Source organism: Haemorhous mexicanus, chromosome 16, assembly GCF_027477595.1.
Source record: "Haemorhous mexicanus isolate bHaeMex1 chromosome 16, bHaeMex1.pri, whole genome shotgun sequence".
In the NCBI taxonomy this organism is placed as follows: domain Eukaryota; kingdom Metazoa; phylum Chordata; class Aves; order Passeriformes; family Fringillidae; genus Haemorhous; species Haemorhous mexicanus.
In genome coordinates this window covers 16,142,730-16,165,494 of record NC_082356.1, presented here as the reverse complement: position 1 = coordinate 16,165,494, position 22,765 = coordinate 16,142,730, and the positions used below count along the sequence as shown (strand labels likewise).

Genomic DNA, 22,765 nt, shown 5'->3' with positions numbered 1-22,765 from the left:
TTCCATGCAGCCCTGCAGTGTCACAAAGGCCTCTTGCTTTCATGAGGACTCACAGTGTCACAAAGGTCTCCTTGGTTCCATTGTGGCCTACAGTGTCAAAATGCTTTGCTTATTCCTTGGGGCCTCGTAGTGTCACAGCAGTCTCCATGATTGCATGTGTCCCCTCAGTGTCACAACAGTCCCCTGGTTCCATGAGGCTGTGAAATGTTTTAATGGTCTTTCTACGGTTCCATGGTCCCATGAGGCCTTGCAGCGTCACAATGGACCTTTAGTTCTGTGGGGTCTCACAGTGTTGCAATGGCTGCTTTGTTCCATGACACCCTAAAGTGCCATAATGGTCTCCACAGTTCCATGAAGCCCCACAGTGTCACAATGGACCCTCAGTTTGATGGAGCCTCTCAGTGTCACAATGATCCCTACATTCTATGGAGTCACACACCATCAGTACAGTCCCCTTGGTTCCACAAGACCCAGCAATGTCACAGTGATCTCTATGATTCACGAGGCCCCACAGTGTCACAATGGTCCCTTGGTGTCACAAGGTCCCACAGTGTCACAATTGTCCCTTTGGTTCCATGGACCGTGTGCTGGTGCATTCTCCCCTCTCCTTCTCAGGCCGTCCTGCCAGCTGAGAAATGCTCCTTGGGCCTTGGCCTTGGCTAACAGCCCTTGGGCTGAGCTCCTCTTGAGCTCCTCACAAACACTGTCTGCCCTAGGCGCTGCTGCTGCCCAACCAGCTCCTGGTTTCTTTAGCAGTAGCCCTGAGAGCTGTTTCTCTTCCCTCCATTAGAGCCAGATAGCTGGCTTCATGCAGGGTTCGTTTGCCCCCAGGCAGGCAGGCTAGAAAGGGCCAGACTGCTCAGTCCTTGGAGTCTGTCCGAATACCCAAGTCACTCTTAGCTGCAGGCAATCTTAGCAAGCCCAAGTGATATCAGCTCTTAGTGATCTCTGCTCTTTTTCTGGTTTCAGCTCTTTTGCTTGCTAAGGCGCCCTGGCTGGCTGTGGCTTCCTGGTCAAGCAGACACAAGAGAGGAGAAGGCAGCCTGGTGTTCCACAGCAATGGTTTTATTGGGAGGTCTGTGAAGCAGACCTCCCATTTATTGGGAGCCGTCCAGCAACAGCTTTTCTAGCCAGAATGGGCTAAAACAGCCCTTTATAAAGGGCTAGAAGGGATCAGAAATTGTCCAATAGCAGGGGTTAAGGAGAAGTAACCTATGGGGTCACAGAGAGATAAGCTTGGGTCTGGAAGGTGGAAGAGAGGGGCTTCTGGCCTTTTCACTATGACTTGGCATTTTCTTATCTTTAGGCCTCTGCTCTCCACAGGGCCCTCGCAGGCCCTGTGCCTGCGACAATTCCACTTTCTTTTTTAGAAAAAAGACATTCCCTATAGTTCTTTTGAAACAGTGAACAAGGCACAAGAACATAGCTAATACAATAACAGCTACAAGGAGAATCCACAACATTCCCTTAACCGAAGATGCAACCCATCCTGTTAATCCCCATTGACTGAAAAGTTCATTGACCCAGTCTGGGTTTTTTTCTGCTTTCTAGTCCTTCATGAGTTCTTTCAATTTCTGGATGCTCGCGTGGGTAATTCCGAGCAAGAAGGAAGATTGAAGCAGCACATCCCTTCAAAGTCTGCACAATCCTGTTAATCCCCATTGACGGAAAAGTTCATTGACCCAGTCTGTGTTTTTTTCTACTTTCTAGTCCTTCATGAGTTCTTTCAGTTTCTGGATGCTCGTGTGGATGAATTCCGAGCAAGAAGGGAGATTGAAGCAGCACATCCCTTTGAAGTCTTCACAACCGCGTGTGTGGGCAAGCAGCAGGAAGTCAATCGCAGCTCAGTTCTGGAGTGAAGCATGTCTTGTGGGTTCTTCTTCCTTTAAGTGATTGTTCAGGGCAGCAGATGTAGTGTTAGCTTGTTTACTGAGCCGGCCCCCAAGGTGATTTATTTCACCAAGAGCTTTAGCTGCAGCTACCCATGGTAAGAATAGGGAGACAGCAATCTTTTTTGGTTTGTTCCAATTGTATAATTTGGGATCACAATTTTCATCAAATTCATTGTAGGACCTTTTGTGGCATTTTAATTCACTTTCTTTTTTCCAATTATGTAACAGGGTGATATTTGGAGTGAGGGTAGAAAGTTCTCCAAGGGTACAGGGACCGCCCTGGAGTTGGGAGATGATCACAGCCCATACTCTGTCACCACAGATGAGAAACGTTCCCTTGGGTAATACTTTGGGGTGGAGAGAGGACAGAGAGATCATACGAGCCGTGTAATTACACTAGTCGGGATAGTTATAGGCTTTGTTAATGGGTGATATGTCTTTTCGGTATGTGTTTTTTATCTGGTCAATTTCTGACTCATTATTTTTCAGACATCTAAAGTAAAATTTGACACGGTATGTGGCCTTGGAGGACCCCAACAGGTCCAGTTCTTGAGGTCCCTCTAGAGCATTGGGCAGCACTTTTGTCCACTAGTCCCAAGTATCTACCAGGTTGGGTCTCTTACCTGTGGTGTGGAGGAGCTCTGAGTTATAGACAGGCCAATCATCTGCTACAAAGGGAATTCCTACTAGGCATGTGGAAAGTGGGTTATCAATGCTTCCCATGGATAGGCACATGTTGTCCTGTTTTAATGTCTTTGCTAAGGTTACCCAAACATTATGGCTAGGCTGTGGGCTAATCCAGCTGAAGGCATGTGGTATGGTGAAGAACATCCAGGCAGCAGTGAGGATAGGACCAACAGAGATATTTTCCATCTTTGGACGGGAATAGGGCTCCTGATAGGGAATATAAGCACAATTTGTTATCTTTATGGTGGGAGGAGAGGGTTTACTCCCTTGTTCTTTTCTCTGTTCCTTCCCCTCCTCCCCCTTTTTCTTTTTATTTTTAATTTTCTAAGCTGAGGGAGAGGGATAAGGGCTCAAACCATGACATAGGGTTAAGGGGTTTTGAAAAATAGTTAGGAAAAGGGAATAAAAGGGTTTTTTGAGGTAGAAAAGGGGTAACAACATAGAATTCAGAGAACACTCTTGTGTTCAGCTATCTATGGTTTGATGCAGCAGAACGTTATTCAGCTTTCTATTCTGTTATCTGTCACGTGATGGGGCGGTCTGTTCTTCTGTTTGTGGGTATTTGGCTGTGTCTTTGTCTCCAGGCAGAACTGGTTTGGTTTTGAGGAGGTCTTGTGTTTGACTCAGGAGAATTTTTGTCACCATTTGTAGTGTTTGCTCTGCCTAGCTATGGTTTTATGTTTTTTCCTGGGTACCATCTTGGACCAGAGGGTAGTAGTATGCACACGTATCCTCTGCCCCAGGCAATCAACCGGAAAGGCCCAGAAATTCAGTGTGTTTCAGGGTCCTTCACAGGCACAGGTCGTTTCTCAGTGAGCTTTGCTTGGGTGGTATTTGCAAAGTGGTGAAATATTGGTGGGTCAGGCTCTGATGCTGTACAGTTCAGGAAGTTGATGACGTAGAGAGCCGTGCAAAGTCTTTGCACTGGAGATTTGATACTCATGTCTAAGTTCTGTTGGTTGAGGACCCTTTTGAGGGTTTGATGTGCCCTTTCCACGATGGATTGTCCTATGGGGTTTACAGGTATGCCTGTCTTGTGTGCTATTCCCCATTCACTGAAGAACTCCTTTAACTTACAGGAGGTATAGGCAGGTCCATTATCTGTTTTGATCCCTTTTTGTACTCCTAGGGTGGCAAAGGCGAGGAGGAAGTGTTTTATTGTGTGCGGTGTAGTTTCTCCTAGATGTGATGCTGCAAATACTGCTCCTGAAAACATGTTGACCGATACATGCACGTATTTTGACCTTCCAAAAGGTGTGTAGTTGGTCACATCTGTCTGCCACAGCTGGCAGCTGTTCAGACCTCGAGGACTGACTCCCGTCCCCATAGATGGTATCTGAAAGCTTTGACAGTTCGGACATGTAGCGACAATAGCTTTTGCTTGATCTTTTGAAAGTTTGAACATTCTGATAAGGGCAGATCTATTTTGATGAAAAAATGCGTGTGACAGCTTTGCCTGGGCAAAGATGTAAGGAACATTAGCAGTTTCTACTGCCATGGCTAATGCATCCACTTTCCTCTTCCCATCTGCAATGCATTGAGGATTTTTTGCAGATAGAGGAGTTTTTGCAGGACAATGGCCATATTCAGCCAATGCACAATCCAGCCTGCTTGGGATAATGGACAATGGACACGATCACAAACAAGAATGGACATCTTCAGAAATTGGGTCGGTATATCCTTGAAAAAGATACAAGAAGAAGAGTCGTCTGGACTCAGCAAGTTTGTCAGTGGGCTTGGGAAAGTAAGAAAACAAGACAGTTCATGGGTGAGGCAGAACACCACAGCCAGACGTGTGAAAAATTAGATGATCCAATCAGCATCCTATTTTAGACGCGTGAACAGTTAGGTCTAACCAATCATGTATTAGCTAGAGACGCGTGGACAGTAGAGAATTATTATAAATATAGTCATTTTAGGGATAATAAATTTGGCTTCACTGGATCAAATGGTTTATAGTGTGATGTCCCTGAACCTCCGCATCCTGCACTGTTTTCCCCCCACATTTCTGGTGGAGACCGTGGGCAACCCTGAGGCACTCGAGGATGGCAATTTGGCTGCTGTGCAGAGGGTCGGAGACAGCCCTCAAGGAGCAGAGAAGCCGGTCGAAAGTATCCTCACTGCTCTGGTGAGAGGGAAAGGTTTCTGGAGCCCCAGTCATAGATGTCCTGAATCTCGCCCTGATTAAGGTGAGCGGCCGGGGAGGAGATTGTGTCTGAACATGAAAGGGAAAGTGTTCAGAAACTCCTCCAACATATCCTCTCTAAGAGATAAGATTAGTATGATGCTTCCAATTTGAAGGGACGATTACACTGGGCTTGGGAACATAATCTCATAGCAGGAGCACAGGGTGCTTTTGAGATTTTGACATGGGAAGATGTGGGGCGAAAGTTGTGGGACTTCATTGCATCCAGAGGGAATGAGGCAAAAGAGGTGTCTAAGTATGTTACTTTGTGGAAAATCATCATGGAATTTTTACAGGCCTTAAAGGCAGAGAGGAAAGCTGCTGCTGCAGCTTGTGCTGCCCTTGCCTCTGAGTCAGAGAAGCCACAGGCGTTCCCAGTAACTTTGGTTCAGCCACTGTTTTCTGCAACCTTAGATATTCCCCTGCGCAGCCCACAACCCCTCAGCTCAGGATCCATCATTACACCAACTGCTCCTCCAGCTGCTAGTGAGAATGAGGAAGCTGCTGCCTCTTTGGTAGAGTTAGTCTGCAGACCAAAGGACACTTGAAATCGGAGTGAAAAAACCTCTTCCGTCTTGTTAGTCTGCAGAACAAAAGACAGTTGTACTCAGAGTGAGAAAACTGCTGATAACAGTAACTTAGAGACTAAACATGCTGTAAAGGATAAGGAAAGAGATGTTGTTATGAATAATACTTCCATTGAAGAGAATTTACGATCTTTAGTGGATAATTTGCAAAAATTGGTAATTCAACAAAAGGATTTGGTTGTCCCCAAAAGAGACTATTCTTTTAATGAAATGGGTCTACCAATGATTGTGGGTTTGGGCAGACAATCAGGAAAGCACTTACCACCCTCTCATTTTGCCAGCATCTGAGCCGCTTAAATGAAATCCTCCCTCTCATGCCGTAAAGAATGTGGAATTGGAATTGGAACGGGACCCTGAGATAGAAGCAGCGCAGAAACGCAAGTGGCAGGGGGTTATTACAGAAGCAATTGTAGAAGGGACTTTTCCCACAAATGATATACAGGCTTTTCCTGTAGTAACTAATGCTGCAGGTAGAGTTTGGGAACCTTTCGAGTGGAAGATTTTAGAGAGGGTAAGAAATGCAATCTCACAATTTGGTTTAAAATCCCAGCTAGCAACAGTCACTGCTGCAGTATATTTTTACCTCTAAGACATTTATTCCAGCTGATGTGTATACCCTAATAAGGCTTTTAATGTCGCCCCACTAGCAGGTGATGTTCCATAAAAGCTGGGAGGAAAATTGTGCCCAGGAAGCAGCAAAACCTCAGGTGCAGGCTGATCCTCTGGATGGTTTAAGAGCACAACAGTTGCTTGCCAAAAGGCCCTGGGCTACTGCCACTGCCCAGGCTAGGAGCATTGATGAATTTTTACAGATGAGCCAAAAATTAGCCCATCATGCTATCCCTGCACTTCCAGATGGGTTACACACTTGTACACAAATTCGACAAGGAGGGAATGAGGACTTGGATAAATTTTGGACAGATTGCATGAAGCTATTTACGCTCATCCTGACTTCGATTCAGACACAAATATGCAATTGTTTAATATGCTGGCTTTTGACAATGCTAACGATAAAACTCGGCAGATTTTGGGTACGCTAAAGAAGGGAGCTGATGTTACAGAAATGCTGGAACTGATGGCTAGGACTGCAGAAAGGCAAAAAGAAGTCTATGTAGCAGCTGCAGTAAAGGATGTGGTAAAACCACTGCTTTCTATACTGCAAAAGAAAGCAGAGGGAAAGAGCATGAAGTGCTTTGGATGTGGTAAAATCGGACATGTTAGGAGTCAGTGTCGCTTTGCAACTATGAAAACATTTTGTTCTATCTGCCAAAAAGATAGCCACAATACTAAAGAATGTCAGTTGCAGGCAAATGGCCTTGGCAATGTGCCCTCTCCGCACGTGCAGAAAGAAGTACGGAGAGCTGCCTGGAGAGCTCAGCCTCCCATGGTGCAGGAGGAGAAGGACTTCACTCTCTTAGATCGTCACCTTCTGGAAGTCCAGGACTGGATGTGGTAACCACAGTAGATGTCACCATGACGGACTCTGCTGTACAACTGAGAGACACTAATGCAAAAGGACCCTTTGGGGATGGGCTTAGTGCTTTTTTGTTAGGGAGATCATCTGCCAGTAAAAAGGGATTGGATATAATCCCTGGGGTTATTGATGCAGATTATCAAGGGATTGTTAAAATTATGATTAGAAGATTTTTCCCTCCTGTATCCATTCCCAAAGGTTCACAAATTGCTCAGCTTGTTCCTTTTAAGTCTTATGTTCCCCGTACAGGCAGCAAGGAGTGGGGAACAGGAAGCTTTGGTTCCACAGGTAACCCAGATGTATGATGGGCCATGGATATCACAAGAGGTAAACCAGACAAACAGGTAACCCTGACACATCCTAATGGTGATTCTGTTACTAAGAAACTCATCATTGACACTGGAGCAGATGTAACCATCATTGCAAACACAATACAGCCAAAAGATTGGGCATTGGTCAATCTTACTTTAGGCTTTGCAGGTATTGGAGGGACTCAGGCAACTTAAATGAGCAGAGATGTAATTACCTTTACTTTCCCAGATGGAGTGAATGCATCTGCAAGGCCTTATGTCATGCAAACTCCTGGTACTTTACTAGGTTTGCTTGGCAGGGATCTGTTAAGACAGTTGAAAACTACCGTTGTTACAGAGTCTTTTTAGCAGCGGCCACTGGGGGGCAGCCAATCCTCAAAATTACCTGGTCCATTGGTGGTGTGGATTGATCAGTGTGGATTGATCAGTGGCTGCTGCCAAAGGAAAAGCTGCCCACAGTTCAACAATTAGTGCAAGAAGAGCTTGAGGAAGGGCACATAAAACCACCCACTAGCCCTTAGAAGTACACTCCGATTTTTGCCATCCCGAAAAAGAGTGGGAAATGGAGGTTGCTACATGACTTACGTGCTCTTAATACAGTAATGCTAAGTATGGGTGCCTTGCAACATGGTCTTCCATCTCCTACTATGATACCTGAATCATGGAATCTATTGATCATTGATCTCAAAGATTGTTTGTTCACCATTCCCTTATATCCAGAAGACACAGAAAATTTTGCTTTTTCTGTTCCATCTATCAATAAGGCAGAATCCTACAAAAGGTATGAATGGATTTGTTTGCCCCAAGGCATGTGAGACTCCCCTATGAATTGCCAAATTTATGTCACTTGGGCATTAGAACCTGTTTGGCAGCAATTCCCTGAATATATCATCTATCACTACATGGATGATATATTAGTGGCTGGAAAACAATTAGACTCTGTACCTATTCTAAAAACCATGACAGTTTAGAAGAGGGGGGGTTAAAAATTGTTCCTGATGAGGTGCAGCATTCTGCTCCTTGGAATTATCTTGGGTGGCAGACTGATCAGTCTGTAGTGAAACCACAGAAACTCACCATTACCACTAAAATTAAAACTGTACATAATGTTCAGAAGTTAGTTGGAGATATTCAATGGATTAGAACCATTTGTGGGATAACTAATGCAGAATGGAACCATTTACTAGGTAACCTAGTACCAGTTACTAGGTACTTCATCTCGGGCAGATGAATGCCAGACCCTGGATAAGAGACAACAGCGGGCCTTGGCTCACATTGCCACAAAGGTTGCTACATCACATGCACATTGTCTGATTGAGGATGTCCCAGTTCAATTGATTGTCATAAATCAGGGCAAGGAGGATGACTACTTTGCCAAGCATCCTTTCACCTTCATTTGTCAATGGGTTAAAATTCGGGCTAATCCTTTAGTTCTTTTGGAATGGGTGTTTTTACCTGTAAAACAGTCTAGAACTATTACCACGGGATTGGAAATTTTTGCTCATTTGATTATCAAGGTTTGAGGGAGAATTTTGGAAATATGGGGACATGAATGGCATGCAATTGTAGTACCACTGGCTAACTGGTATCTTGAATGGGGAATTAGACATTCTGTTTCTTTTCGGATAGCTTTGGCTGGGTATGACGACAAAGTTCACAACACTTACCCACGACTTTGGGTGTTATCTTTATTGGAACATCAGCGTCTGGAGGACAGACCCTGGAGATCTGACTGTCCGCTATCTGGGCAGACAGTGTTTACAGATGCAGGTAAAAGGTCAAAAAGGGCTGCCTGCACTTGGCAGCAAGACAAAGGGTGAAAAAAGCATGTCATTTTTGGAGAGGCAAAAGATACATTGCAGACATTAGAATTTAAAGCTGTCAATTGGGCTTTTGAAAATTGGTATAATGAGGCCATTAACATTGTTTCTGATTTGCTTTATGTAGTTGGCTGTGTCCAACACCTTGAAAGAGCAGCACTTAAAGAGGTGAGTAATAAGCATTTGTATTCTCTTTTAAGCCGATTGCTTAAAACCCTAAATCAACGACGGCAGGAATACTTTATTATTCATATTAGAAGTCATCAAGCTCTCCCTGGTCTGTCTGAAGGTAACGCTCGAGCTGATCAGTTGGTAGCCACTGTCTGGCCAATGCCAAGCCCTGAGAATTTTCAGCAGGCTAAGACTTCCATGCCTTTCTTCCTCAATCTGCTAAAATGTTAGTTAAACAATTTGGTGTTCCCTTTCCTGATGCTCATGGTATTGTGCAATCCTGTGCTGATTGTCAGCAAGATGGCATTAGTTTAGGCACTGGTGTTAAGTCTAGGGGTACCCAACCCTTGCAATTATGGCAAATGGATGTAACTCATGCAGCAGAATTTGGTTGGAAAAAATTGGTATATTCTTGCACTGATACCTATTCTTGTGTTATATGGGCTACTCTCTTTGCAGGTGAGGCAGCACGTCATGTTGAGAAACATTTGTACAATTGTTTTCCCATGTTAGGTGTCCCCTCAGCCATTAAGACTGACAATGGTGCTGCTTACTGTTCCTTAAGATTCAAGCCTTTCTGTAATTTATGGGGTATTCAACATGACACTGGTATTCCTCACAATCCTACTGGTCAGGCAATTATTGAGCGTGCTCCTCAGACATTCAAGGGCATGCTGCAGAAACGAAAAGGGGGAACTACAGGGTTATCCCCTGAGGAAAAAACAGCTAAAGCCGTCTTTGTGCTTAATTACCTTAGAAAAACAGGAGATAGGGAAGATCCACCTATTCTTGTGCATCATGCCCTCACATGTAATCCAAGTGAAGAATTGCCTGGTGGTATTAAGGTCATGTTCAAAAGCCCAGAAACAGGGATGTGGGAAGGACCGGCTACAGTAAAACTAATAGGCAGAGGTTATATGTGCTTACCTACAGATAAAGGCATTCATTGGATCCCAGCCAAGTGGGTAAAGCCCTATCTGAAACCACTGTCATCAACCCATGCTGTGTCCAGAGGCACAGGAGAATTGGTGAAAACACTGACTCCAGACAGCCCTGAATCCACTTCTTCAACACCTGACAGCTGAACACCGATCAGAATCTCTACCAACTTTGCTGGAGTAGGCTGAGGAAGTACTAGCAACTCCACATAGGCTTAACATACACAGGTTAGATGTAAACAGGTTTCATTTACTTTCACTTCCATCACAAGTTGGAAATCAGATAGAAGAGGCTTGCTATCTGCATGGTTGTGCATGCAAGCTGTGGCTTAAGGTTCATTATATAAAGTGTAACTTAAAAATTTGGTGACAAGGTCATCAAGAACATAATTTAGCCTTGGTTCGAGAGAAAGAGCAAAAATTTAGGCCTATTTGTCGCCAGCCGGGGGCTATGTACAAAGCACAAACGTGACGGGACTGCTGTGGAACGTGCCTTGAGCTGTTTTACTTTTCAGCATCAGTCTCATGACATGGTTCTGACAATGGGAAGATGCCAGCAGCTCACATCCCAGGCAGCAGAAAAAGAACTTAATGTTACAACTTACTTTATAACTTATTTGACCAATCACACAAAGCAGAAGCATATTGACAGTAGTTCTATCCAACCGCTATAAGCACACGTACCTTTGGTTAAAACAATGCTTGCTTATTTCGAATACAATGCTTGCTTGTAAGCCTTAAAACACAATGCACAGAGCTCCATTATTAAACTTCAAACTTCCTAATATCTTGCTAGATAAACTTTTCTGCAGCTTAGGAAGTTATCCTAGACAAGCGTTAATACACAGACCATTGTTCTATTTGTCCTTGCTTTTCTACTTTTTCAATAATTTTTCTGCTGACCTATCTCATGGCTCCTGCTTAGCTGTAATCACAGTTCTGCTGTCTCCGAGGCCTGCCTTTTGCAGCTTTCCCAAAACCCTCTGATTTTGTGTATTCGCACACTATTAACCTAATGTGCAATAGATGCTCTAACTACCTTAACACCATTACCCCAAGAATAGCATTAGCTAAATTCTTAGGGAATAACTGGGAGAGATATCAGAGTTTTCTCCAGGATGTATCTTTGATAGAAACACATGAGCAGAGATTGCTACTGTGGGTGCAGTTTAGACTTGCTTTCATTGCTCTAGTAAACCAAATTGTACTAGGGAGCAAAATAACAGCTACTGAATGTGGAGTGGGAATAGCAATACCGCAAATACATCACGTTAGTGAGTGGGAGTGGGAGCAGGCCAAAGCGTTTTGGGCAAAGCGCAGGCATGATCGCTGACAACAGCATCAATGGCAATAGTCTGGCAGATATTAACAATGTTGCTTAGTGCCGTGATTAAAGAAATGCAGGAAGTATTCAGTATAGAGAAGCAAGATACCATGTGGGTTCCATGGGCTAACAGAACAGGGCAAGAACCTTTTTGCTTATCACTAGCTACCCCTTCGGATCCATTTTGTACCTGTTTCATTGGAGTTCCCTTCGACTCAATGGAAGAATTCAGAAAATGGACCAGAGCTCAAATTTATGGTAACTTAAGTAAGGCCTGGTCAAATTGGTGTTCTAATCAAAATGGAATAATCACAGAAAATTGGTGTGCAAACCAAAAAATCCCTAGAAATCCTTTAGGAGCTCAGGCATGTACAATCACTCAAAATGTAAATACTACAGGCCAGGAACACAGGTGCTGGATATTCTGGGATCATTCCCAGGAAATTCTTGTTTTTTCTTTGAGTACTTCAAGGGCAAAGAGCCGATTAGGGAAAGGCCAGGTAAACCCAGAGATGATAGCACTTGGATATCTCCTGCTTCTTTGTGTTATTACAATACCACGGCATACTGTGCCAACTGGACACGGTCTGTGCCCCTAAAAAAAAATCAGCAAGGATGTTGCCTCCTGGAGTTTTTCTCATTTGTGGAGATAGAGCTTGGCCTGCAATTCCTCAGAAAGCATTAGGAGGACTTTGCTATTTTGGGAAACCGACCCTGTTTGCCTCTAGCATTCAACAGATGCTTAACATCAGGCACAAATTTCAAGGTCCAAAATGTAGTGTGCATTCATTAGGCTCAGGCTGTAAGGGTAATGTAGAATTGTGGAATAGGCCTTCGGTTATACTGGCCTCACTTTTTACACCAAGAGTAGCCTCATCACAGGCCCTTACACAATTAAAACCATAAGCTTGTTGGACAGGAAAACAAATTAACATTACATCTGCAATACTGAGTGAGCTTACCACTGATGTATGTAGCATATGCCACGCTGTGCTACAAGACAGGGCTGCTATAGATTGTTTGTTGTTAGCACAAGGACATGGAGGTGAGGATTTTGAAGGGATGTGTTGCATGAAGCTCTCTGACCACTCTGAATCTATTCACAAGAAACTGTCACTGCTTAGGGGGAAACCTGAAAAAGCTCACAGCTGTTGAGAATTCCTTTGACGAGTGGCTAAAATCCTGGGGAATACCAGGCTGGCTCAAGGACGTAGTACGCTTTGGCATTATGATACTTTGTCATCTTTTTCAATTCTGCTTATAGTGCCTTGCTTACTACGATGTGTGCAGAAACTAATTGACCGTGATTACAAACCAGTCTGGCCTGCGCAAAAACAAAGCCGGGGAAATGTCAGGGATTTTTTGCAGATAGAGGAGTTTTTACAGGACAATGGCCATATTCAGCCAATGCACAATCCAGCCTGCTTGGGATAATGGACAATTGACACGATCACAAACAAGAATGGACATCTTCAGAAATTGGGTCGGTATATCCTTGAAAAAGATACAAGAAGAAGAGTCATCTGGACTCAGCAAGTTTGTCAGTGAGCTTGGGAAAGTAAGAAAACAAGACAGTTCATGGGTGAGGCAGAAAACCACAGCCAGACGCGTGAAAAATTAGATGATCCAATCAGCATCCTATTTTAGACGCGTGAACAGTTAGGTCTAACCAATCATGTATTAGCTAGAGACGCGTGGACAGTAGAGAATTATTATAAAGATAGACATTTTAGGGATAATAAATTTGGCTTCACTGGATCATATTGGTTATGGCGTGATGTCCCTGAACCTCCGCATCTCGCATTTTTCCCCCCACGGAGCCCCAGTGTTTCAGCAGCAGATGAGAAGAGACCCTCAACATGCCAAGGTCAGCTGGAGCAGTCAGGTGGCCCACGGGAGGCCAAACCAGCCAGACCTGTTCTGTGTTTCCTTGGTTTTATGGGGCCCTGAGGTATCAAAGGAGTGCCTTGGTTCCATGGGCTCCCACAGTCTCACAACGGACCCCAGGTTCCTTAAGATTCCGCAGTGTCACAATGGCCCCAACAATTCCATGAGGCCTTGCGGTGTTACAAGGATCTCTGTGGTCCCAAACGCCCCACAATGTAACCTGACTCCTCTTTTCTATGAGCCCTACAGTGTCACATTGGACCTTTGGACCATGGGGATTTGTGGTGTCACAATGGACTGCTTTGGCTCCACAGTGTCACAATGGGCCATTGATTACAGGCAGCCTCCTTGTGTCACCCTGGAGTTTTGGTTCCATGAAGCCCTGCAGTGTCACAATAGTCCCCCTTGGTTCCTTAGTGTCACAATGGACCACAGATGACAGAAGGCCTCACAATTTCACAATGGCCCCTTGTTTCCATGCAGCCCTGCAGTGTCACAAAGGCCTCTTGCTTTCATGAGGACTCACAGTGTCACAATGGTCTCCTTGGTTCCATTGTGGCCTACAGTGTCAAAATGCTTTGCTTATTCCTTGGGGCCTCGTAGTGTCACAGCAGTCTCCATGATTGCATGTGTCCCCTCAGTGTCACAACAGTCCCCTGGTTCCATGAGGCTGTGAAATGTTTTAATGGTCTTTCTACGGTTCCATGGTCCCATGAGGCCTTGCAGCGTCACAATGGACCTTTAGTTCTGTGGGGTCTCACAGTGTTGCAATGGCTGCTTTGTTCCATGACACCCTAAAGTGCCATAATGGTCTCCACAGTTCCATGAAGCCCCACAGTGTCACAATGGACCCTTGGTTTGATGGAGCCTCTCAGTGTCACAATGATCCCTACATTCTATGGAGTCACACACCATCAGTACAGTCCCCTTGGTTCCACGAGACCCAGCAATGTCACCGTGGTCTCCATGATTCCATGAGTCTCCGCAGAAGACCCACAGTGACGCAATGTCCCTTTGGTTCCATGGGCCCTATGCTGGTACATTCTCCCCTCCTCTTCTCAGGCCATCCTGCCAGCTGAGAAATGCTCCTTGGGCCTTGGCCTTGGCCGACAGCCCCTGGGCTCAGCTCCTCTGCAGCTCATAACAAGCATTGTCTGCCCTAGGCGCTGCTGCTGCCCAACCAGCTCCTGGTTTCTTTAGCAGCTGCCCTGGGAGCTGTTTCTGTTCCCTCGGTGGCACAACATCCCTGTTCTCACACTGCCAAAGAAAGCTGCTGATGCCAAGTGCGGCCAGGATGAACCATTGCTGAGACTGAAGCCCCTCTCTTGGGGCCCTACAAACAGCGCTCCAAAAGGAGCCCCTTGGAGCTCTCCTGGGCCAGCCACCTCCCTCTGAGTGGGGCCTGTCCCAGCCGGGAACTCTCCTGTTTGCTGCACTTGGGGGATCCCCAAACAACAATGGAGCCTGGGCTGATCCCCCCCACTCCTCCAGCCTCAGCCCTTTGTCCGCTGGGGAGATGCCAAAGCATCCTCAGGGGGCATTTCCCTGCCCTCAGGGGAATTTCTAACAGGTGCCTTGCACTGACTCTTGGTGTCTGTGTGCACACAGGAGTGCCTGTGCTCAGGGAAATGTGGCAGAAATGCTGTTCTCTGAGGGGTTTGAGTGCCTTGGATAGTTGAGCCAGTCAGGCCTGTAAGTAAGGGTGAGTCACAAGTTGTAAGCTAAGTTAAATGCTGCAAAGAATTGTTCTAAGCTGTGAAGTTTAATATAAGCTAAGTTGAATATTGTGAAGTGTTCTTCCACTGTGAAATCATTAAGTCCTTGGTTATAAGTAAGGTTAAATACTGTTAAGTGCTGTTCTTTTGCTAAATGCTGAAGTCTAAGGTATCAGTCAAGTCCTGTTAAGTTTGAGCACAGTTTACCTTTTGGGGCCATATTCCTTTTATCCTCGCCCTCACTGTCCTTTCAGAACACACACAGGCACACAAACACAGATAGTTCTTGGTTCATTTCTGGCTTCATTGCCTGGATTTTTTTCGGTTTTGTGGTTGCTTTGTCCTTGGTGTGCCTGAAGTGTCCAGTCAGGAGCAGAGTGACTCTTGCCAAGGAACTCTATGGTGCTGTTGCTTAATATTAAATCTGTTTTATGCAGATCCCTTGCTGGAGATTTTTTAAGCGCTCTCAGCCCCTCATTCGTAACAGGGTGAAGGAACCCTGGCCCAGGCTCTGACCCTTGGGGGACACGGGGACATTGCTGGGGGATCCCTGTCCCCATGTCCCACCCCCTAAGGCCTTGGCCCCCTGTCCCCATGTCAGGCTCTGGGATCGATCTTGTGGAACATCCTCTGGGGGTGGCTGTGGCGCTGGGGGCGGGGAGACCTGGGGGGACAGGAGACCCTGCTGACCATAAGCAGCGTAGGACTGCTCTGGGGGGAACTGTGATGGGGGCCAGGGCAGAGTCACCTCCCCAATGACCTCACACAGCCCCTCTAATGTCACACAGCCCCTGTGATGTCACACAGCCTCCTGCGATGTCACAGCCCACACTGGGATGTCACAAAGTCCTCTCGTGATATCACACAGTCCCCTGTCATGTCACACAGCCACCTTCGATGTCACACAGCCTCCTGTGATTTCACAGCCCACTCTGGGAGGCCACAAATCCCCCTTGTGTTGTCACAGAGCCAATGCTGGGATGTAGCAGGCGCAGGGCCGGCTACGGCTCCGTGGAGGGATGTTTAGAGATAGGTATTTGCTGAGTCATAGGAATTGAACCAGGAGTCCTCACTCTGGTCCTCCTGGCCTGCTTATCTCTCTGTGACCCCATAGGCTAGTTTCCCTAACCCTTACAATTGGTCAATTTTCAATCCTCCCTAACCCTATAAAAGAGGCTGTCTTGGCCCATTTCTTTGGAAGAGAAGCCTCAAGACCCTTCGTGAGACCCTCAGAATAAACCATCGTGGAACTCTTGGCTGCCTTCTCCTCTCTCTTTTCGTCTGCCTTCCAGAAGCCACAGCCAGCCACAGCCCCTACGAGCAAGCTAAGAGCTGAAATCATAAAAGAGCTGATTTTCACTAAGAGCTGACAATCACTAAGCTTGCTAGGGGCCACGGCTGAGCTGCAGTTTGGCCTAGGGCACCCCAGCCTCCAGAGGGCTGAGGTATCCGGCCTTGAGACTGCTTGCCTGGGGCACTTTCCCTACGAGGGACCAGCTATCCGGCTAAGAAGCTAGCCCCTGTGGCTTCATTTTATTTTACACTGGGATATCACTCTGTGATGTCATTCAGCTGCACTGTGATGTATGCAGAGGATACTTTGTGATGTCACAAAGTCACCCCGTGATGTCACTGTCTGTTCTTTGATGTCACAGCCTGTTCTGTGATTTTACTCAGACACGCAGTGATGCCACAACCCACTCTCTGATGTCACAGAGCCACCCTCCATGATGGTAGAGTCTGCAGTATGTCCTCAAACTCTATGATGTCATAACCACCTCTGTGATGTCACAACCCCCTCAGTGATGTCACACAACCCTCTCTGTGATGTCATACTGTTACTCTGTAATGTCACTGCACACACTTTGATCTCCCAGCCTGCTCTCTGAAGTCATACAGCCATGCCATGATGTCACAGCTTGCTCTGTGATGTCACAGAGACCCCTCTATGATGCTCTTGCTGCTCAATGACCTCACATAATAAACTCTGTGATGTCATAGCCCAATCTGTGACCTCACACAACAAACTCTGTGCTGTCACACAGACCCTTGATGACATCACAGCTGCTCTGTGCCTCTATGACACAGCCACAGAGGTGCCGCTGTGACACAGCCCCCTCTGGGACATCCCACAGCCCCTGCCAGTGCTGAGCCCCTGTGAGCTCTGTCTGTGCCCTGCTGGTGTCCCTGAGGTGCCCTGGTCGTGCCCCAGCCCTGCTGGGCTGTGCACAGGAGCTGCTCCTGGCCAGAGCTGTCTCTCTGCAGTGCTGCCCTTGCCAGGAGCTGCCTCTGTGCCAGAAGCCTGACCCAGCTCAGCAGCACAGACACAGCACAAGGACTTGAATGACCCTCTGGGGCTTTTTATGCTGTTTGCATCTGACTCATCAGTCCCAAAGAGTGTGCTCAAAACCTTCTCAAAAACTAAAAGTCAGATTAAAACACAGAAGTTTTTTTAAAGGGTTCATGGGTCCGATTGAAGGACAGCACTGAGAAAGTGTCCCCAGGTTGCAGGTAGGGCGGAACACTGGTGGCAGTGATGAGAGGTGGGGACATCTGTTGGGGAAGATGAAACAGGAAAGCCTTATAAATATGACTGTCTGGCAAAAGATTCTGAGAATGTAGAAACTATAAGCGAGATTGAAATGAAAGCAAGCTTTGAGATACCTTCATTACTGAACAACTGGAAAACAATGGTGTGGCCAGCTGAAGGTAATCCCCTTTTGATTAAACAATACCCTCTGCAAGCAGGCAGGTGCAAGGGTCAGAGCAGACCCTGCTAGTTTAGCAGAAGGGGCCCAAAGAGCAGTTTTTAGGGTTTAAAATGTAACAGAGTATGGTAATTATTCTTATAGGCTGTATGCAAACATTTTAATATTTGTATCTTGTATTCGATTGGTTAGTGAGGATTAGAATATTCAACACAGAAGATTTATTGTATCATAATGGGAACCTCGCTCTCTCATCCTCTTTACCATGATCCTGCCTTCTCTCTCTTTACTACTCTCTTTACTTCTCTCAGGCCTGCTCCGAGCTGCAGCTGGCAGCTCCAAGCAGGGCCCCTGCACCCACGCCCGTTGCAATGAACGGCCTGGCAAGTTCCACGACCTGGCTTCAGACATCTCTTGTATCCACCCGTCCTGACCGTCCTATCCCCCGTCACTCCTACAGACAACGAAGAGAAGGGTGTCTCTGATGCTGAGCAAACCTACACCTCTGTCCCTGCAGGCTGTCGTCATCCCCCTCTGTCCCACCTGGCTGGCCTCTTCCTCTGCTGACAGCTCTGCCTCCTGCCTGCCTCCGCCTGGCCACACAAAGCCTTGGGCTGCTCCAGGCTTCTGCTGGGGAGCATCTTGCACCACAGCCCTGCCCTGGGAGGGAAATTCCTTTCTGCTGGTGCCCAGTCTGGGCCTCCCCAGCTGCCCTTGCTGCCATTATTTCCTTCTCATGCCTATATCCTCTATGAAGAAAAGCTCCAGCCTCTCTGAAACCACCCTTCAGCCCCTCCCAGGCTACTCCTGTGCTGTCCTCAGTCTCCACCCTACTGAGCCCAGAGCCCACAGTCTCTACCTGCTGGTTATGTCATGAGGCCTCCAAATCCCATCTTGGGGAATTCTTGGGTACTCTCCAAGGTCTGTGTAACTGAAAAAATAGTGACCTGAGGTATTTTCACCCCAATCTTATAGTGGCAGAAGAAGGGTCAATATCTCTAAAGTGAACTAGGCTGGATTTACATTTGTTAGAAGGAGGAAATATTTTACAATGATGAGAGTAGAACAAAACTGCAACTGTTTTTCCACAGAAGTGGATGCCCCATCCCAGGAATATTCCAAGAGCAGGAGCTTTGTGCAACCTGACATAGGGAAACCCCATCCCCTTCCAAGGATGGAATTCCTGTTGTGTGGGTTCTCTTCTGTGCTGGATGACCTCACAAGGCTTCTGGCCAGAATGTCTGCTGAGGGCAGCCAGGCTGCTGCAGTGGCAGTGACCTCACAGCCATCACCATGGCAGCCCTGTTCCCTGGGCCTCGTTCTCCCCTTTCCTCTGCCCCTGCCTTGTCTCTCCTGGCATGAAGAGTTTTGCCATTAATATCTTGTCCTCAAGGTGCTGGGGCCAATTTCTTCCCAGTCAGGCTCCTGGAGCACAAGTGGCTTTTCAGAGCCCAGGCAGAAAGGAGCCCTGAAGCAGCAGCACTGCAGTGGCCACCAGGCTGGGTTGCCAAGGGAGGCTTCTGGCCATGCCCTGCAAGCAGCTGCTGCTGCCAAGGTGCCTTTGGTGCCTCAGGCTCTCCCTGGCACAGCCCCCAGCACCGCACTCTGCACTTGTGCCCGAGGCCTTCCCTGTGTTGGGGCTGGCCTGGGGCTTTTCCTGCAGCAGGACCTGCCCTGCTCATGGCACAGGAAAGGCAGTTCCTGCTGGAGCTGGGGGCTCTGCCTGCAATGGGCTACAACAACTCCAGCAAGGCCCTGGTGACTTCAAAATTGCTTCCTAGAGCAGAATATTCTAAATGTTAGAGCTCCTATGCTGTGGAGGAAAGAACTCTGAGCAAGATCTTTCTGTCTAATCATAATCAGAATCAATCAGAGCTGTATTTCTAGAAATCTGTCTGGTATTCCATCATTAATCCTGAGGGACAAGTTGCATTAAAGTTCATTTCCACCTGTCCAATCTTTTACACGTTTGACAAAGTCAGGGGCAGGGATTGGATCCAGCCACTCCCAGTCTCTTGTCTACTAGAATGAATTTTAGAAGTCTAGGGGTTCTGCAGGTTACTGGGGTTCTGGGTGGCTGCTGGGTGTCATTTCTTCACCTCATGACTCAGCAGGAGTTTCTGCAGTGAAGAAACAAAAGCTTTTGCCTGAAGCTCCCACTCTGCTCATGACAGGAACCCCTGGGAGTGTCTGGGACATTCCAGCTCTTTGGCAGCCTGGGGTCTCCTGGCATGTCACCATGGAGCTCCTGTGAGTGCCTGTGACAGATCAGTGCCTTTGCAGCCCAAGATCCCTGGGATGTCACCATGGAATGGCTGTGACTGCATCTGACCACAGGGCTCTTTACCATCCCCAGAAAGCCCTGGGAAGTCTCCACGGAGCCCCTGTCTCTGTGTATGACATTCCAGCTCTTGAACAGCCTGGAGATTCTTGGAATGTCCCCATGGAACTCCTCTGAGTGCCTGTGGTAACTTGGTTCCTTAGAAGGCAGCCATCACCAGGCTCCACTGCAATGGTCGGTTTCCATGGCAACCATCACCAGCCTCTCCGTTGTCATGGTCAGTCCCCTGGCAGCTTCATGGAGACCCCATGGCAGGGGTGGTTGCCATGGACACCAGCTCAGGCTTGGAGCCCCAGTCCATTGCCATGGCAGCCATTTGCGGTGCCATTCCCAGGGTAATGGGATCCCACAGACCTGGCTGAGTTGGGACCCATCAGGATCCTCGAGTCCAACTGCTGGCCCTGCACAGGACACCCCAACAATCCCAGCCTGGGCCTGGCAGCACTGTCCAAATGCTGCTGGAGCTCAAAAAGCCCTCCAGCTGGGACCCTTCCCTGGGGAGCCTGGGCAGTGCCCTAGCAACATCTGGGGAAAAACCTTTTTTCTGAGATCCAACCTAAGGCTGCCCTGACTCAGCTGCAGCCGTTCCCTCCAGTCCTGTCTCTGGGCACCAGAGGGAAGAGGTTCCCACAGCCCCTGCCAGGGGCTCACTCCAAAGGCTATTGCCATGGCCACCAGGGCTGGGACCAGCTGGGATGCTCGGTCTCCATGGGCTGGGGTTTAGGAATGGGATTCCCCAATTTCCTGTTCCCACTAAAACCGAGCTGTTGCTCGCTGCCCTCTTGACTCCCATGGAAAGCACAAAAGACAAAGATACTGGGCTGAGATAAGAACAATTTACTGGGAACAGCAACCAGATAAGGAACAAACAAGAACAGCAATAACACTGAAAACAGAAGGGATAAAAAAACTATTTGCTGGGAAAACTACAACACCACAGACTGTCTCTTCCCAGCCACATCCTCCCTCCTGCCTGGAAAGGACAGCCTTCTCCTCTGGGGAGAGAGAGAGTCCCTTTCCTGCACCTGGCAATGACCTGGGGTGGAACTGAATGTAATGACACAGCCATGGCCAGACCATCATATTTTGGACCCACATCATGTCATTGACGAGGGCAGGAAAAGGGACATGTGTCTTCCCAGCATGGATGACAAAGAACATGGGTCACCAGGATTCTTCCCAATGTGGCTCCTCCAATGGGGAATGAAACTGGAGCAGTGCACAAAGCTCTTCCTGCAGTCAGGGCATTTGCAGGGCTTCCCTTACTGGTGCCTCCGTTGGTGTTCGGTCAAATGAGAGCTCCGGGTGAAGCTCTTTCCACACGTGCAGCACTTGTAGGGCCTCTCCCCAGTGTGGATGCGCCGGTGGGTGACGAGGTGGGAGTTTTGCTTGAAGCCTTTCCCACAGTTGGGGCAGCGGAAGGGCCTCTCCTCAGTGTGAATCCGCTCATGCAGGAGGAGATGGGAGCTGGTCTGAAACCTCTTCCCACACTCAAAACACTCGTAGGGCCTCTCCCTGGCATGGATGCGTTGGTGGATGACAAGGTGTGAGTTTTGCTTAAAGCCCTTCCCACAGTCGGGGCAGCGGAAGGGCCTCTCCTCTGTGTGAATCCGCTGGTGCAGGATGAGATGAGAGCTGATCCGAAACCTCTTCTGACACTCAGGACACTCATAGGGCCGTTCTCCGGTGTGGATCCTCTGGTGGACACTGAGGTCAGAGCTGCAGCTAAAGCCCTTCCCACACTCCCCACACTTGTAGGGCCATTCCCCAGAGTGGATCATCTGGTGGCGCATCAGGTGATTTCTCCGGCTGAAGCTCTTCCCACACTCCAAGCACTTGCAGGTCTTCTCCCCATCGTGAAGCTGTTCATGGTCCACCACCTCTGAGCACTGGCTGATGCTCTGTCTCTGTCCACCTTCCTGGCATGGGGTGGGTCTTTGCTCCTCAGAGCATCCTGGGCTGGGTTTGGAGCCCCTCCTCCTGCGGGACCTCTGGGGCTTTTCCTCCCCAATGGATTCCTGCACAGTAGAGCTGCTCAGAATGGCCTCTTCCATGAGGTTCTGTGTTGGGGATTTGTCCTCTCTGGTCTCCATCCTCAGCTTCTTTTCTGGAGGAGGAAGGACAAGGACAAAATGGGATTTCCCTCTGTGCCACAGGGAAGGGGAAGGACATCCCCCCAATGCATCCCCATCAGGACGGCGTTGGCAGAGGGGTTGTCCAGCATCTGGGGGCCATGCTGGGTTGGGAGATGGAGCAGGGAAGAGGGGGAAAGGGGCACAGACTTCCTCCTCACTGGCCTTGGTGTCCTGGAGCATTGTCTTGGTTTGAAACAACAGGTGTCTGCTAAGGAAGGCAAGAGCCTCCCTTGAAATGGAAAATGCAAACCTTCCCCCTCCAAATTATTATAATTTTGAACTTAAGGGTTTCCCAGGCAAAAAATACGGAATAGGAAGAACAGTTATTGACTAGAAAAAATGTTAAAAATAAAAATGCAGTTGTACAAAAAAACCCCACTCACCACGTCAGAATATGTTGTGCCACCCTGTGGGTCAGGGTGCTGGTAGCAGTCCTATTCAATCATGGCTTCAGAGCTCCTGCAGTGACAGATGTGGTTCTGTTGGGTGTAGGATTGTCGTCGCTGGTGTGGAGAGGATGAGAAGGCCCTCCACAGCTTCTCCTACTGGAGGGAATCCTGGGCAGGTGGTCCAACTCCCAGGAGAGCTGT

General features: G+C 47.7%; 1 pseudogene; it reads right to left on the bottom strand.

The window, feature by feature from the left end:
• The window catches only part of LOC132334705 (zinc finger protein 850-like), a 1,130,993-nt pseudogene that overhangs the window by 561,750 nt on the left and 546,478 nt on the right, over positions 1-22,765 (bottom strand).